Source organism: Balaenoptera ricei, chromosome 14, assembly GCF_028023285.1.
Source record: "Balaenoptera ricei isolate mBalRic1 chromosome 14, mBalRic1.hap2, whole genome shotgun sequence".
NCBI classification, from domain to species: Eukaryota; Metazoa; Chordata; class Mammalia; order Artiodactyla; family Balaenopteridae; genus Balaenoptera; species Balaenoptera ricei.
Genome location: NC_082652.1, coordinates 41,259,420 through 41,273,600, shown reverse-complemented (window position 1 = coordinate 41,273,600; position 14,181 = coordinate 41,259,420).

Below are 14,181 nucleotides of genomic sequence, written 5' to 3'. Positions count from 1 at the left end.
AGTCTTTCCCCAATTCCCTGTGTCTGTTGTGTGCTCCCAGCTAATGAAAGCCAATGTGGCAGACACAGGCCAGTGACTGCTGAGGCTATAGGTTCTGTTTGTGCCATTTGTTTGTGTTCTGGCCAACGGTTTGACCAATTATGGCCAAGAAATGTGATAGAGGTACAAAGGAAGATTAACATGCTGTATACTAAAATATAAGTTTTAAGGAGTAGCTCTCAAAGAAAAAAAATAGTCAAGGAAACAGAGTCAAGATTAGCAAGCTACTGGGGACAGGAGGAAATCCTTGAATATTTTAATGTTACCATAAATAACACTGCAGCCTGGGAGGATTAGCTGGCAATTATACAAACAGTAGTAAGAAACAATAATGATGCCAGGCATTTCTGGACTTCAGGAGATTTGGAGGGAATGAAAGGGTGACATCTAATGCTTAATACTAGAGCTTATCTACTGTGGAACCATGCAGTAAGGATCCTGGTACAGCACTAATCTGGTTAGCACCCCCATTTCAGAAATAGGCACCCCTATCTCCTAACAAGGTGTGCAGCCACTTCAGTGGTCTCAAGGGCAGTGGCTGAGTTCCCAGTAGCAGTGTGTCCAACTGTGTATTCCACAGAAATTCATCCCTCAGAGTAGAAGGTGGTAAAGTGAGGTGTTCTGTGGTCAATCGAGTTTATCATCTCTGTGCTAAACACACTTCATCTGATAATTTTATGTTAAAACTCTTAGAACCCTTAATATTCTAGTGTACAGTATAAATCTCCAAGAGAGGACAGTAACATGCAGCTTTTCAGAAAGAATTTAACCAAGGAATCCTTCCCCCTCCCTCCACTCCCTAAAATCTTAGGGCAGTAGAATTACTACAACACTTTTTGATAAGTACTGCCCCCATTTAGCATCATAATACCTCATGTTCCCCTGGTGGTAGAAGTTAAAGGTCACTGTTATATCTATTTCTGGTCCAATATTAAGAAGGACCTGGGTCCCCACTTGACAAAAATATTAACTCTGGCTTTTTGAAAATTTTTTTTTTAATTTTTAAGAAACCTCTTCTTAATGAATGAAGTTCTAGAAGGGATAGTTACCAGTTCCTTGTTAGTTAGTTGTTAAAACCTTAGGAAGGATTGAGTTACAGCCAACACAGAAGAGGATTGTGGATGGGAACTGGAGAAGGATGAACGCAGGGCTCAGCCTTCCTCAGCATCAAGCGTAGTGGCCCTGTCTCAGCCCAAGGCTCTTCCACCGTCCACCTCCTTACCTCTTACATGTTACTTCAGTTTTGTTCTTCTGTAAAAGCTTTCCTTGGATTAAAAGTAGAAACAGAGAATAGGATCAGCTCCCTTCCCTTACCCCAAAATCAGTGTCCAAAGGAGATGATTATGTGAAATTTTAAAATGTTGGATAAAAATATAAGCTGTTTGTGGGAATTCCCTGGTGGCCTAGTGGTTAGGATTCCAGGCTTTCACTGCTGTGGCCCAGGTCCAATCCCTTGTTGGGGAACTGAGATCCTGCAAGCCGTGCGGCACAGCAAAACAACAAACAAAAAACATGTATATGTATACGTATACATATATGTATATGCTACTTGCTTTACCCTCTGCTGGGAATGCTTTTTCCCCAATCTTCAAATGCCATCCCCTTACCTATCAGCTCTCAGCACACGACAACCCTTCATCAAAGACTTCCCCAACCACCCTAATTAAAGAATTTCCCCCTCCTTATTGTTGATGCCCATGAATCAGAGATCACCAGGAACACACTGCAATCCGACAAAGTGGGGCTTGTTGATTGATGCTCCCAGCAGGAAGCAAGACTGCACACCTTGACGAAACATGGGACATCTCAGTAAGAAAGTCTTACCATGGGGCTTGTTAAGGGTTTGGGAAGGAAGTGGGGTTTGCTCTGGATGGGGGGCTGTCAGGAAATGGGAGTAATTGTATGACTGGGTATCTTAATGAACTTTATCTTGGAAGCAGGAGGAGCAGAGGGGGGCTAACGCTGCAGTTGATGAAGAAGCAGCATTCGCTCATGTCAGCTGGGAGGGGGGCTGTTGGTGATTTTAGTGGTTGCACAGTGTTTTGGTTTTGTCCATGCTCAGGCACGATTACAGAGTAGTATTTTTTTTTTTTTTGACCTCCATCACAGTCACAGAGTGACTTTCTCTCATGTGGATGTGCCGTAAAATTATGTTTGACCAGAGAACACCATGGTCTAGCTGTGAGCGCCAGGCCAGCTCCGAGCAAACAGGTGATCTTTTCTTTCCCACTTTGTCCCATTATCCTGTGTAATTTCTTCAAACTATGAATCTATATCCAACAATGATCTAACTTATGTATTTGTAATATATGTGTGATCTGTCTTCTTCAATATGTATGTATTAGCTGCAGGAGGACATGGTATCATCTCATTCATCACTGTGTCTCCAACATCAAAAGCAGCCCCAACATATGGTAAATACTCAATAAATATTAGTTGAAAAGATGCATAAATTAGATGCTTGGGGAAAGGGCTCTCATCTGGAGGTGGGAGAGAGTTTCATGAAAGGAAGTGAGGAAGTGCGAAGCATATGCCTGATGCTGCAGCCGTTTCCAGTCACCTCTGGGGTTGCCATGTCAGCCAGTGTCAGGATGTCTGATCTGGGAGACTGGGAAACTACTAACCCTAGAGTGAATGGCCTTTTGAATTCTAACTGAAGAGCCCTGTGAGATTGTGAAATGTTAAAATCTGATTTTCCCTGTCTAGATGGGTACAGAAGATATTCTAGTCCTTGTCAATTTGGATTGTTATTACCCTCAGGAAGTAGAACCTGAAAAAACAAGGTCTTTCAATCACCTTCATACAATGGTCATCATAAAGTGTCTTCTCAGAGCTTTTGTTTTAATGTCCAGGCCCAAGATTCACCTACATAAGAAAAGAATGTTAATGAATGTAACTCTTTTTCCTCTCATTAAAAGGCTGTGGTATATTTGGAAATCATTCTGATGCTTTCAAAGAAAGCATTCCAGGTAAATATGCTCTCTACTGCAGTTAAAGACTTAAAGACTTAGTGACCATTTTAAACAGTAGTCTTGAAAATATTCATTGAAACATCTTCTGGAAGCTAGCAAAGTTTGTATGTAGGAGCAATAGTGATGATTTATGTTCATATCTACTATTTGCATATTTTACTACCACCATTTTTTTTTTTTTTTTTTTTTTGCTTTTAATATCTTCTTATACTTTTTCTTACTGAAAAGTTACCAGTTTGGTTAAATTAAGTAGATATTTATTAAGTGCCTATTTTGTGCTATGTGCAAGACACTATGCAATTCATTTCCAAGAAAGCTGAGAAAGTATAAAGGAAAAGACATAATTGCCTTTTTCAATAAAACCTATTTTCAACTATTTGTGGTAAGCTGAGCTACCCTAACTAATTTGCGCTGAAGAGATTCAGAATCATTAGCCTTAGCCAGGCACTGTTGAGCATGATCTTGTGAACTTGATATGGGATACATTCAAGCTGCAATAGGTATTTAGTTTCTTCACATACTTTGGAAGGGCTCCCGAGCCAGGATGCTTAGATAAAAATACTGGCATTGCCAACAATTAGCTGTGTGACTTAACAGCTCTGTGCCTCAGTTTCCTTGTCTGTAACTGAGGATGACAATAATAGTATCTATTTCATAGGATTATTGTGGAAATGAAATGATCTAACCTGTGTAAAGGGCATAGTATATTGCCTAGCATATAATAAACATTCAGTAAATATTATTATTTTAGTATAGGTTATGTTATAGTATGTTATGTTACTATTGTATCTTACATCTTATTGTATCTTAACATCTTATTGTATGTTACTACTATTTTTATCACAGAGTTTACAGAGCTGTATAATTGATAAACATTATAAGGTAAACATCTTTATAATACTTCATACAGAAAACAGTATGAAGTTTCACTGTCTTAGTGAATATTTTTTTCTGCACACTCTGTGGAAGATTCACCATGCTTGCTGGAGATATCAGTATTAGTAAGACACAGTTCCTACTATGAAGGAGTTCCCACCTGAAGCTCAGCAACTGCTGGTGGGAACAAAACTCTAGACCTCTTATCTGCTATTTCTAAATGTGTATACGAAATCAGTTTTTCCTCTTTCCCATCTCCCGTGACTTACGTTGATTATCTAAAGTGATTCTTTCCACCACTCTAGCTCTGTTAACCCTGGTCTTTGCACGATACCAAGCAAATCTCTGTCAGCTACTCATTTATATACCCACTCTCGCTCTCCTTCCCACTACTGCTGTTTTACAGTTACCCACCACTTATTTCTAAGCGCATCACCCGTTTATGGGTACTTAGGTCCTAGCAAGATAGCATAGAGGTTAAGGGCATGAGCTTTAAAAGTAGAGTATTTGGGGACTTCCCCAGTGGTCCAATACTGGAGAATCCGCCTTTCAATGCAGGGGACGCGTGTTCGATCCCTGGTTGGGGAACTGGGATCCCACATGCCGCGGGGCAACTAATCCCGTTCGCCACAACTGCTGAGCCCATGTGCCCTGGAGCCCGTGCACCACAACTAGAGAAGAAAACCTGCACGCCACAACTGGAGAGAAGCCCGCATGCCACAACTAAGACCCAATGCAGCCAAAAGTTTTTAAAAATCAATAAAATAAAATAAATAAAATGAATGGGTTATATATTTAAAAAAATTTTTTTTAAAAAGTACAGTATTTGATTCATATCCTGACTCATGTACTAATTGTGTGACCTTGGACAAGTTATTTAGCTTCTCCAAGTGTTAGTTTCCTTACTTATGAAATAAAGATGTTAATATCTATTTTGAAAGTTGTTAAACAATTAAATAATGGAGCACCTAGCATGTGTCTTAGCTTTCAGAAAATGGTATCTAGTATTACTAAAAATACATCTATGATGTATCCTTGGGTGCATAAGTGGAAATGGTCTCCAACAGGAAAAGGAAGAATAAAACTACTGAGAAAGAGAATAGAGTGACTCAAATCACTTTATGGAGTGTCTGTAGCTATGGAGGAAGACAAGAGTTACCTGCATAACCATTTCTGGAGTCTAATGAAAAGAAGGGATTCTCTCCTCCTATAGAGTATGTGGACTTAAAGCTTTCAGGATGAGGTTCTAAAATGGAATTTTGACTACAGTGGCCACTTGTACCCTTTTTGGTAGAACAAATAAATCATCCACAAAAGAGCACATTGGTATCTGAAATGGAATGAATGTGAGCTAGTCAACAATGTGTCAGTTAGGGTTTCAGTAGGATACAAATGGCACACTCAAAGGATTTGACTGAGGGGAGATTAAGAAGGGACGATTTACAGAAGAATGGGCAAGGTTAAGGGACCCCACAAGAAGCAGCCAGGAACTATTAACCGCAGGAAGCTGCTAAGACCCCCAGAATTGAAGGAATAGAGTTTTGGAGGCCAGCAAGAGCTGGAGCCATAGAACAGGGACTGTTGCAATAACAGAAGCTGTGGCTATAGAAAAATGCAGCCACTGTCAGGAGTTCTTGACAAAGGGTGGGGGTAATGATGTCATAGATACCTCAACCTCTCTCTCTTTCTGTTTACACTCTCCTGCTGGTACCTCTCATTCTGTGAACCCACCTGGAAGCCAGAGTGCCAGAATGCTTAGCCTTCCTAGGGGCCAGCCTCCCAGGACACAGCAGAGTAGAAGAGGGCAGAGAATGGATTGAAAAGGCAAATGGATAGTCGAGAATGACGCTCTGTGAAGCCTGCCTGAGAGAACAAAAACGGGAGGATGGAGTGATATAAACCACTTTCCAGCCTCTCCGTAAAACCTGCAGGATAATCCTCTACACTCTCTCCTGCAGTGACTCTGGGGACCGTGCATTGACGATGGTGGTGTTCACGTGGAAGGAACCCGGGTCTGAACGGCCACTCAGAGCAGAGCCTCCATCCTGACCACACTGCGCTGTAACAGGAAGCCACTGAGGCTGCAGTGTTGTTTGTTCAGGTGCAGATGGCGGGAGGGGGCTGTGGGGATGATTAATACTGATGACCGCCTGGCGTACCTCTTGGGTTTCTTCTCTCTACTGAGCTTCTGAGCACTTACTCTTTTTGTAAGCATCTATAAAACATTTACAAGTGGACATTTTAGATGTCATCTTAAACTCAACATTTCACAGACAAATTCAAAACCATCCCCAAACTACCTTGGTTTCATACATAATCTGCCCTTCCAACTTAGTTATTCATTGAGTTGGTCACTTCAGAATATTTACTGAGTCTTGATCTATGCCATAATCTGGGCTATATATTAAAGATATAAATAAGACACAGTTTCTGATTTCAAGAAGACCATAGTCTGATGAAGGTAGATATGTAAACAAGTAATTTATGAGAATGTTACATGTACCATGGTTACATGTCTGTTGTTTCCTCTTTTTTACATCTCACACAAAATGTCACAAGTATTGTATCTCAGGCGCTTCCTTGGTAATAGCCACTTTCTCACAGTGCTATATTGGAATGATAACCAATTCCCCTTGCAGCCTCCACTGTCTCCTCACTCTAGTTCTGGTTCCATCCTTTTCTCATTCTAGTTCTAGTGTACTCCTTGCATACTATCGCTAGACTAGTATTCCTCACATGCTACTTTGTTCAGGAATAGTGTAACGTTTTATTTTTTCCTGTTGCATCAAGTCTCAGTTCTGCTTGGTGTTCAGAGACCTTCAGGCCAGCCCTCCCAATGCAGCTATGTAATCCTATCTTCTAGGACTCTCCACTGTAACTGCCGACCGTGTCTATTGTACTCCACCTTCCCTTCCATGCCCACCGCTCACCTTAGTTCAGGCCTTCTCAGCTCCCCCTAGACTACTGCAGTAACTTCTTAGCTCATTTTCCCGACTCCAGACATGTCCCTTTCCCACCCTGCTTCCTGCCAACAGAACTCTCTCATTGCAGGACCACTCTGATCATATCAGTCCTCTCTTCGAAAGCCTTTCCATCTTCCACAGTCCCCATCTCAGTAAGTGGCACCTCTGTATACCAATTGCCTGTACCAGAAACTTGGATGCCATCTGTACTCTTCCTTGTGTCACACCCCTCTCATGCAGTCAGTCATCAAGTTCTTTCTGTTCTGTCACATATGTCTCTTGAATCAGTCTCCTACTACTATTCTTCATCCTCAAAGTCCTTGCCAAAGCTGAGGCCCCTTGACTGGACTACTCAACAGCCTCCTAACCTGCCTCTGACTTCACTGTCTTTCAGCCCATTCTCCACCTCGCCACTAGACGTAGCTCTTTCTCTGACACAGAGCTAATATTGTGACTCTCCTGCTTAAAACTCTTTGGGGTTTTAACTCCATGGCTTTGAGGATGAATCTCAAACTCTGTGACACATTGTAAAGGGCCCTTCATGACGTGGCTCCTTGTATCTCTCCAGCCTCATTGCTTCATCCCAACTCTCTGTTCTGCACCTTCTCTTCTGGCTTTACTGAACTATATCCACTTCCCCTGGGAAGGCACATGATCAATTGCTCGCCTGCAGTTCTTCTCACACGTTACTCCCCCTACCTGGGATGTTCTTTCCTCCCACCTCCTACACATTGTTTTGGACTCAGCTTCCTTGAAGGCAGTTACCATGTCTTTCTTTATCTTTGCCTTGCAAGCACTCAGTACAGTGCCTGGCATTGGGTAGGCTCTCAATTCAGAGAAGTTAAATAGATTGTTCATGGTCATACAGCTGGTTAAGAGGCAGAGAGCTGGGATTCAATTCAGGTTTCTGATTCAAAATTTTATGCACCTGCCACTTTACTACGCTGGCTCCTACCTTGGATAAAACATTTTAGACATAAAGTCCAAGTTCATTCATTAATTCAGCAAATATGTATTGATTTCCTAATATGTGCCATTCACTGTGTTAGATAAAGGGGGTGAACTGCTGAACAAGGCATTCCCTGCCTTCAGTACCCTTCCAGTCTGATGAAAGATACAGACAAAGACGCGTTTGTGGCACAATGTGACAAAAGTTATCATAGGAGTAAGTACAAGGTAAATTGGAAAGCCTATGGGAGGGATACATAGCCCAGTCATAGGCGGTCAGGGAAGGCCTTTGGAGAGAAGTGATTTCCAAGCTCAGACTGCATATAGAATAAGCCTTGGCAAGATGAGGAAGCTGGGGAAGAGAGTTCAAGGCACAAAAGAACAACATGGGCAAAGGTCCTAAACCATCAGAGACCGTGTCAATACGGGGAACTGAAAGTTGTTCACAACTGCTGAAGTGTAAAATAACCATGGTGATAATGACGAGAGCCGAATCGGGACACTCTGATGCGAAGGAATTTAGACTACATCCCGAAGCAAGGAAAAGGCAGAGTACCATTCTAAGCAAGAGAATTAGTTGATCAGATTGAAATTTTGGAAACATCCTCTGACTACAGAGTGAAGAATAGATTAGGATTGAGTGGGGGGCAAAAGGTAGGTTGGAGAGAATGAGGAACAGAGACTAGAGTGCTTGCCACTGAGAAGGAGAACAGAAGGAGGGCTGCCAGTTGGGGGAGGGGAGAGGAGCAGCTGCCCTTTTAGTTGTAACTGAGTTTGATGAACTGCTGTGTGGTCGGGAGCTCAGGAGTGATGTTGGGACCCAAGTTACAGATTTGTGAGACGTGAGCATACAGAGGGTTAGGAAGCCATGGGGGCACGTGAGCTCACCCAAGGAGAGTGTGAAGAGAGGTAGAGTTTAGGGCAGAACTTGCAACATTCAAGGGAAGAGCATTCTCAGGAGGAGGGGAGGGGTCACTGGTGTCAAATATGGCCAAAGGTCAATTAAAGTTAGGACTTGTAAGTGTCCATTGGATTTTGCAATGAGGAGGCCTTTGGTGTCCACAGGGAGCAGTTTCAGTGTAGTAGTGGGAGCGGAAGCTGAGTACAGAGAGTAGAGGAGAGAGTGCAGAGGAGATGGAGAGAGCCAGTGGAGACCATGCTTTCAAGCAGTTTAACTCTGAAGGAGGAGGGAGATGGTACCACTCTCTGGCAGGAGGGTTTTTAAAAGATGGCAGCCATTAGAGAACACTTGTGGAACGGGTACATCGTGAGAGCACTGGAAGATCTAGGAGAGGGTTGATGGAGTGAGGTTGCCGAGGAGGAGGGATTGGCAACACGGCACGGGAGGGCTGTGGCCTTAGACAGGAGGGGTACCTCTTCCATTTTAACAGAAGAGGAAAAGTAAGAAGGCCACAGGTAAGCCTGTTGGTTTGGTGGTCAGAAGTTTGCAGGGTTCTCAACAAATGGTTTTTGTATCCTTGGTAAAGTAGGAGGCAAAGTCATCTGCTGAGGGTGTGCCAGGGAGCTGGTGGGGTGAGGAATTTGAGAAGAAAAAGAAGTGCGGTGAAGAACAGGAAACAAAGCTCCGTCCTGGCCCCTCATCTTCTTGCTCTGTTCTTCTTTCTCCCTAGGCCATCTCCTGCAATGCTCATGGCTTCACGTCCCCTCGACACGGATGGTCACAAATGTAGCTCTCTAGTCCAGACCTCACCTCTGAGCTCTCAACCCTCTGTCACCTCCGCTTGTCTCTCTCAAAGGCTCCTTCCACTACCTGCCCCTCCAGCTTCCGCTCAGGACAGAGGGTTGTTGGGCAGTGCGGAGAATCCAGTCAATGTTTAGTTTCATGAATTTGCAGTGTGGTCTACACTGTGTAAGGCCCTGTGCTAGCTTTATGTCACCCACCCCCTCTTAGGCGGTTTTGCCCACGTCTCATCTGCTTAACACGTCGTTTCCCCAACCATTTCCACACCGTCAAATCCCATCCATCTTAATGGCTTAACTTTAAAAGCCATCTTTCCTGTAAAGTATTCACTGGTAGCCCCAGCTCGAAAACAAAACTTTCTTCCTTTTGTTCCTCCTTTGTCTGAATTTTACTTATGATTCTTACTATTTTCTATCTTTTAATATACCTGCTGATGTACAAGTCTTACATTGCCTCATCTGCATTTACTAAGTTCTTAAATTCCTGAAGGCAAGGCTGTTACCAGAGTAATGTTTTTTTCTCTCAGCCTAAAACAGTGTCTTGCACATGTATCCACTCACAAAATCATGTCAATTACTAAGTTAATATGTATTTACTGACTAATGAAGACATGGATGGATGACAGATTCTCTCTGCTCTGGTAAGTCCTTACATGTCATCCAATCTTCTTTCTGTTGGTAATCCTACAATGTTATGGCTATTTGTGGGTGATTCATAAATCTCTTTCTAGCCCTGAACTCTTGCCCCAAATATACTCTCACGTCTTCAGTTTCTTGCTGCATCTCTCAAGCTTACTATGTTGAAGGTACTCATTTCCCATTTCCTGGTGTCTCTGATCTAAAGCTGAGGCTACGTGTAAATACCACCACTTCTGTACATCTTCTCTATTCTAGGCCTCACTGATCTCGTCTTCCCAAATCCTTTAGAATTTATTTTATTTATCAGTTTTAGGTGTTATTATGGCTTGTCTTTCTTGTTAATTTTCACTGTATACTTTGCCTCCAAAATTATATTATAAATTTCTTGAGGCCAAGAATTTGTATATAAGTGTAATCACTTCTTTTTTTTTTTTTTGCACGACCTCCCTCCTTTCACCAATCTCTTTTCTCTCCAATTTTCTATCACTTGAGAAAAAATTAGCCACCACCAGAGGGCAGTGGAGAGGTCAAGATAATAAGGATGGAAAAAAGGCAAAAGTTTAGTTTAGCAAAGTTGATAGACTAGGACTAAGATTTCTCTACACTCTTTAGCTTTATAGAAGCAGATGTGAGTTGCTTAATCCTGGGTGCTAAAGTTTAAGGGATAAAAGTACAAACTGTGTATCAGAATGCCACAACCAGCTGGAGAATGAACACAGGTTGGAGCATCTGGGAATGTAAGCCCAGGAAAGAAAAATCAGGGCAGCTCACACTAGTTTTCTTTAACTTTTTAGAAGAATGGCCTGTGAAAGGCTAATTCAGTTTGTTCTGTTCAGCTTTATATTGACTAACAGGTGAGAGCTGTGTGGAGCTAGCATTTGCCTCTGTAAAGAGGAACCTCTAACAGTAATAATGCAGTCAGGGAAAGTGGTTTGAGCTGCGCTGTGAGGCAGTGATCTGCCGGTCCAGGAGGTTCCCGGGCTGGGCAAATACCCCTTCAGAATGTGGTTGAGAACAGTCTGGCTTTAGGTGTGAAGTTGGGCTTGATGGTTTCTTCTGACTCTTCCAGATCTAAGATCCAGGAGTCTGGGATCTGTACTTCCAATGCAGGGCTCAGACTGGCCCATCAAATCCCCTCTCTTCGATCTTTGTGACTTCAGTAAGTGGACTAATGTCACATGCTATGGTAACTCACAGAGAGAGTGGGGCCCTCGAGCTGGCTGTATCAGGCGTTGACTGGTGGTCACTCAGGAATGGACAGTGGAGCTTAGGGGGAATCTGGAAAAGAGATGTGTTTTCAAAGTTTCACAAGAGCCAAGAGCTGTAGAGACCTTAAAGGGAGGGGTAGCTGTTGAGAAGAAAGGTGGTATCGACAGGGTTGTTTGTTAGAGATTTGAAGAACGAGAGAGCTGAGAGCAAGAAAGGGGTCGTCATGGTGTGAGTCTCTTTCTGGGTCAAGGAACAGAGAAACACTCAGGTTAACATCACAGCGATGTTACATCAGGTTAGATCACTTTGTTTGCAATACAAAGTGTAGGAATGTATTGCAACAATATAGAGAGATAAAAGCAGAAACATCTGTGCTACTCTGACAGGTGGTTGAAGCTACAGCTGCAGCCAGCAGTTAGTGCCTTCTCAGACAGGAGCCTCACCCTTCTCTCCCCACACTAGTGTTTCCACGCTCCGTGTCTCATACTCTCTCTGCTCTTGCTTCAGCTATTCCCAATCACCTCTTTTCTACTCTCCTTCTTGCCAGCCCATGGTTTCTGCTTTCTCTCTGCCTTCACTTCCCTCTCTATGTTTTTTCTGCTTCTACCCTGGCTAAACACTGTACTTTGTATACTTCACAGTCAAATGGACCCAGAGAGAATCTAGATGGTTTAACAGTACCCAGGAGAGATCTTTTCTGTTGGGCAGAGCATATCTACGGGCCTTTGGTAAGCCTGATAAAAACGTTCCGTTTGGTTAGGTCCCAGCCCTGCGCCTTCCGCTGAGCCAAGAATCATAGGCTGCGTAAGGAAGCCCTCAATAGGGGACTATGGGCAAGGCAGACTTTCTGAGGCTTCCAAGAAGGGGTAGTGTAATTGTCAGGCACATTGCTTGACCAGACAGTTATGGATGGAAAAGCAGGGGTATATTCATGATGAATAGAGCAAAGGGCTAAAGATGGAGTTGGAAATATTGCCCAAGGAGCCCGTGCCTTACGAGAAAAGCTATAAAGGGAAGGGTTTGATTGAAAAACAAAAAAGAGAATATAATGGGCATTTTTGTGATTGTGGCTGCCCATAATCCACTGCTCTCTCTTCTGGTAATAGCACTGGACCTGGCTAGCGCGTGCGTCCGTGGGGAACTACCTTTCCTACGGAAGGTAAGTCCCCTACATACAAACCTTCAAGTTGCGAACTTTCAAAGATGCGAATGTGCATTCCATCAATATCAGGCGTGAGTGAAACTGCAGCTTGCACTCTGTCTCCTATTGCTGACCACCCTTCAGCTCTACCATCTCCCACCTCTTCTCCCTCCTCCAGTCAGTAACTCTTCTTGCCTGTTCACTTGATGCCAGCCCCTGTATGCCAGCTGTTGTACTGTACTACCATACTTTTCAAGGTACTGTAGTATAAGATTAAAAATGTTTATTTTTGTGTGTCTGTTTTCTGTGTATTATTTGTGTGAAAAGTATTATAAACCCATCACAGTACAGTACTATATAGCTGATTGTGTTAGTTGGGTACTTAGGCTAACTTTGTTGGACTTATGAACGCGCTCTCAGAACGGAACTCGTTCGTATGTAGGGGACTTACTGTAGTGTTGTGGGATTGTCAGCCAAGGCACCCTGCCCTGAACACCAAAAGGTGTCTGTTTCTCTGTATGTCTCTCTCTCAATTTTGCCTTTTCTGAAGGGGAAGACAAAAGGATAGGAAAACAAAAATAAATGGAAATTATTCTTTGCCAGTGATAGCAACCTGGAAAACCTGTAGACTAGTTCCTCCTACCCAGATCCCTGGAAGTGCCCTAGTCCTGTCCTTGCTGGGCCAGATTTTCAGATGTTGTTTTGATACTGTGCAATACATTCCCTATTTTCTTAAGTTAGCCAGTGTCACCGCTTGTTGCTAGCAATCAAGGAACTACAGATAGAGGGGACCTTCCTAAACTTTTTGTGTGGGGACCTAGCAAAATCAATCATTAGTGGAAGGCAGTTGCTTAGACATCTGTGTGTCACACACCTGGGAAAAGAAAGACAGGCACAGAATTAAGTCTAGATAAAAATAATTTAATATCTGAAAATATACCAACTCATTTCAGTTATTAAATCTGTGTATGGCACAAATGACAAAAAAAATTTAGACAGCTTTTAAGAGAGAAAAAACAATGACATTGGGCTTCCCTGGTGGTGCAGTGGTTGAGAATCTGCCTGCCAATGCAGGGGACACGGGTTCGAGCTGTGGTCTGGGAAGATCCCACATGCCGCGGAGCAACTGGGCCCGTGAGCCACAACTACTGAGCCTGCGCGTCTGGAGCCTGTGCTCCGCAACAAGAGAGGCCACGATAGTGAGAGGCCCGCGCACCGCGATGAAGAGTGGCCCCCGCTCGCCGCAACTATAGAAAGCCCTCGCACAGAAACGAAGACCTAACACAGCCAAAAATAAATAAATAAATAAATAAATTAAAAAAACAAAAAAAAATGACATTAAAAAAAAACAATGACATCATAGCCTTGATGGTCTTGGGTTAATAATAACTACAAAGCACTTAATATGTAGGTTTAGGGGATGGTTAATTTCCAACTCAACAAATTATCTGGATTTGCCTGATTACATCTGACCTACTTTTCAGCATTCCAGGCAATATTTACCCAAAGCCCTCCCCAAAGTCTCAGTTCATAAAATCCTCCTTTTAATAAGCCTTTAGTGTGCTCCTGCAGCACTTCAAAGTCACACTGGCACCGGGGGGAGTGTTTTTAAAACATGCAGTGCATGAAGTACATTCTGGGGTGTTTCAGGCTAAGACAAAACTGCAGGGACACAAACATTGGGTACTGTAAT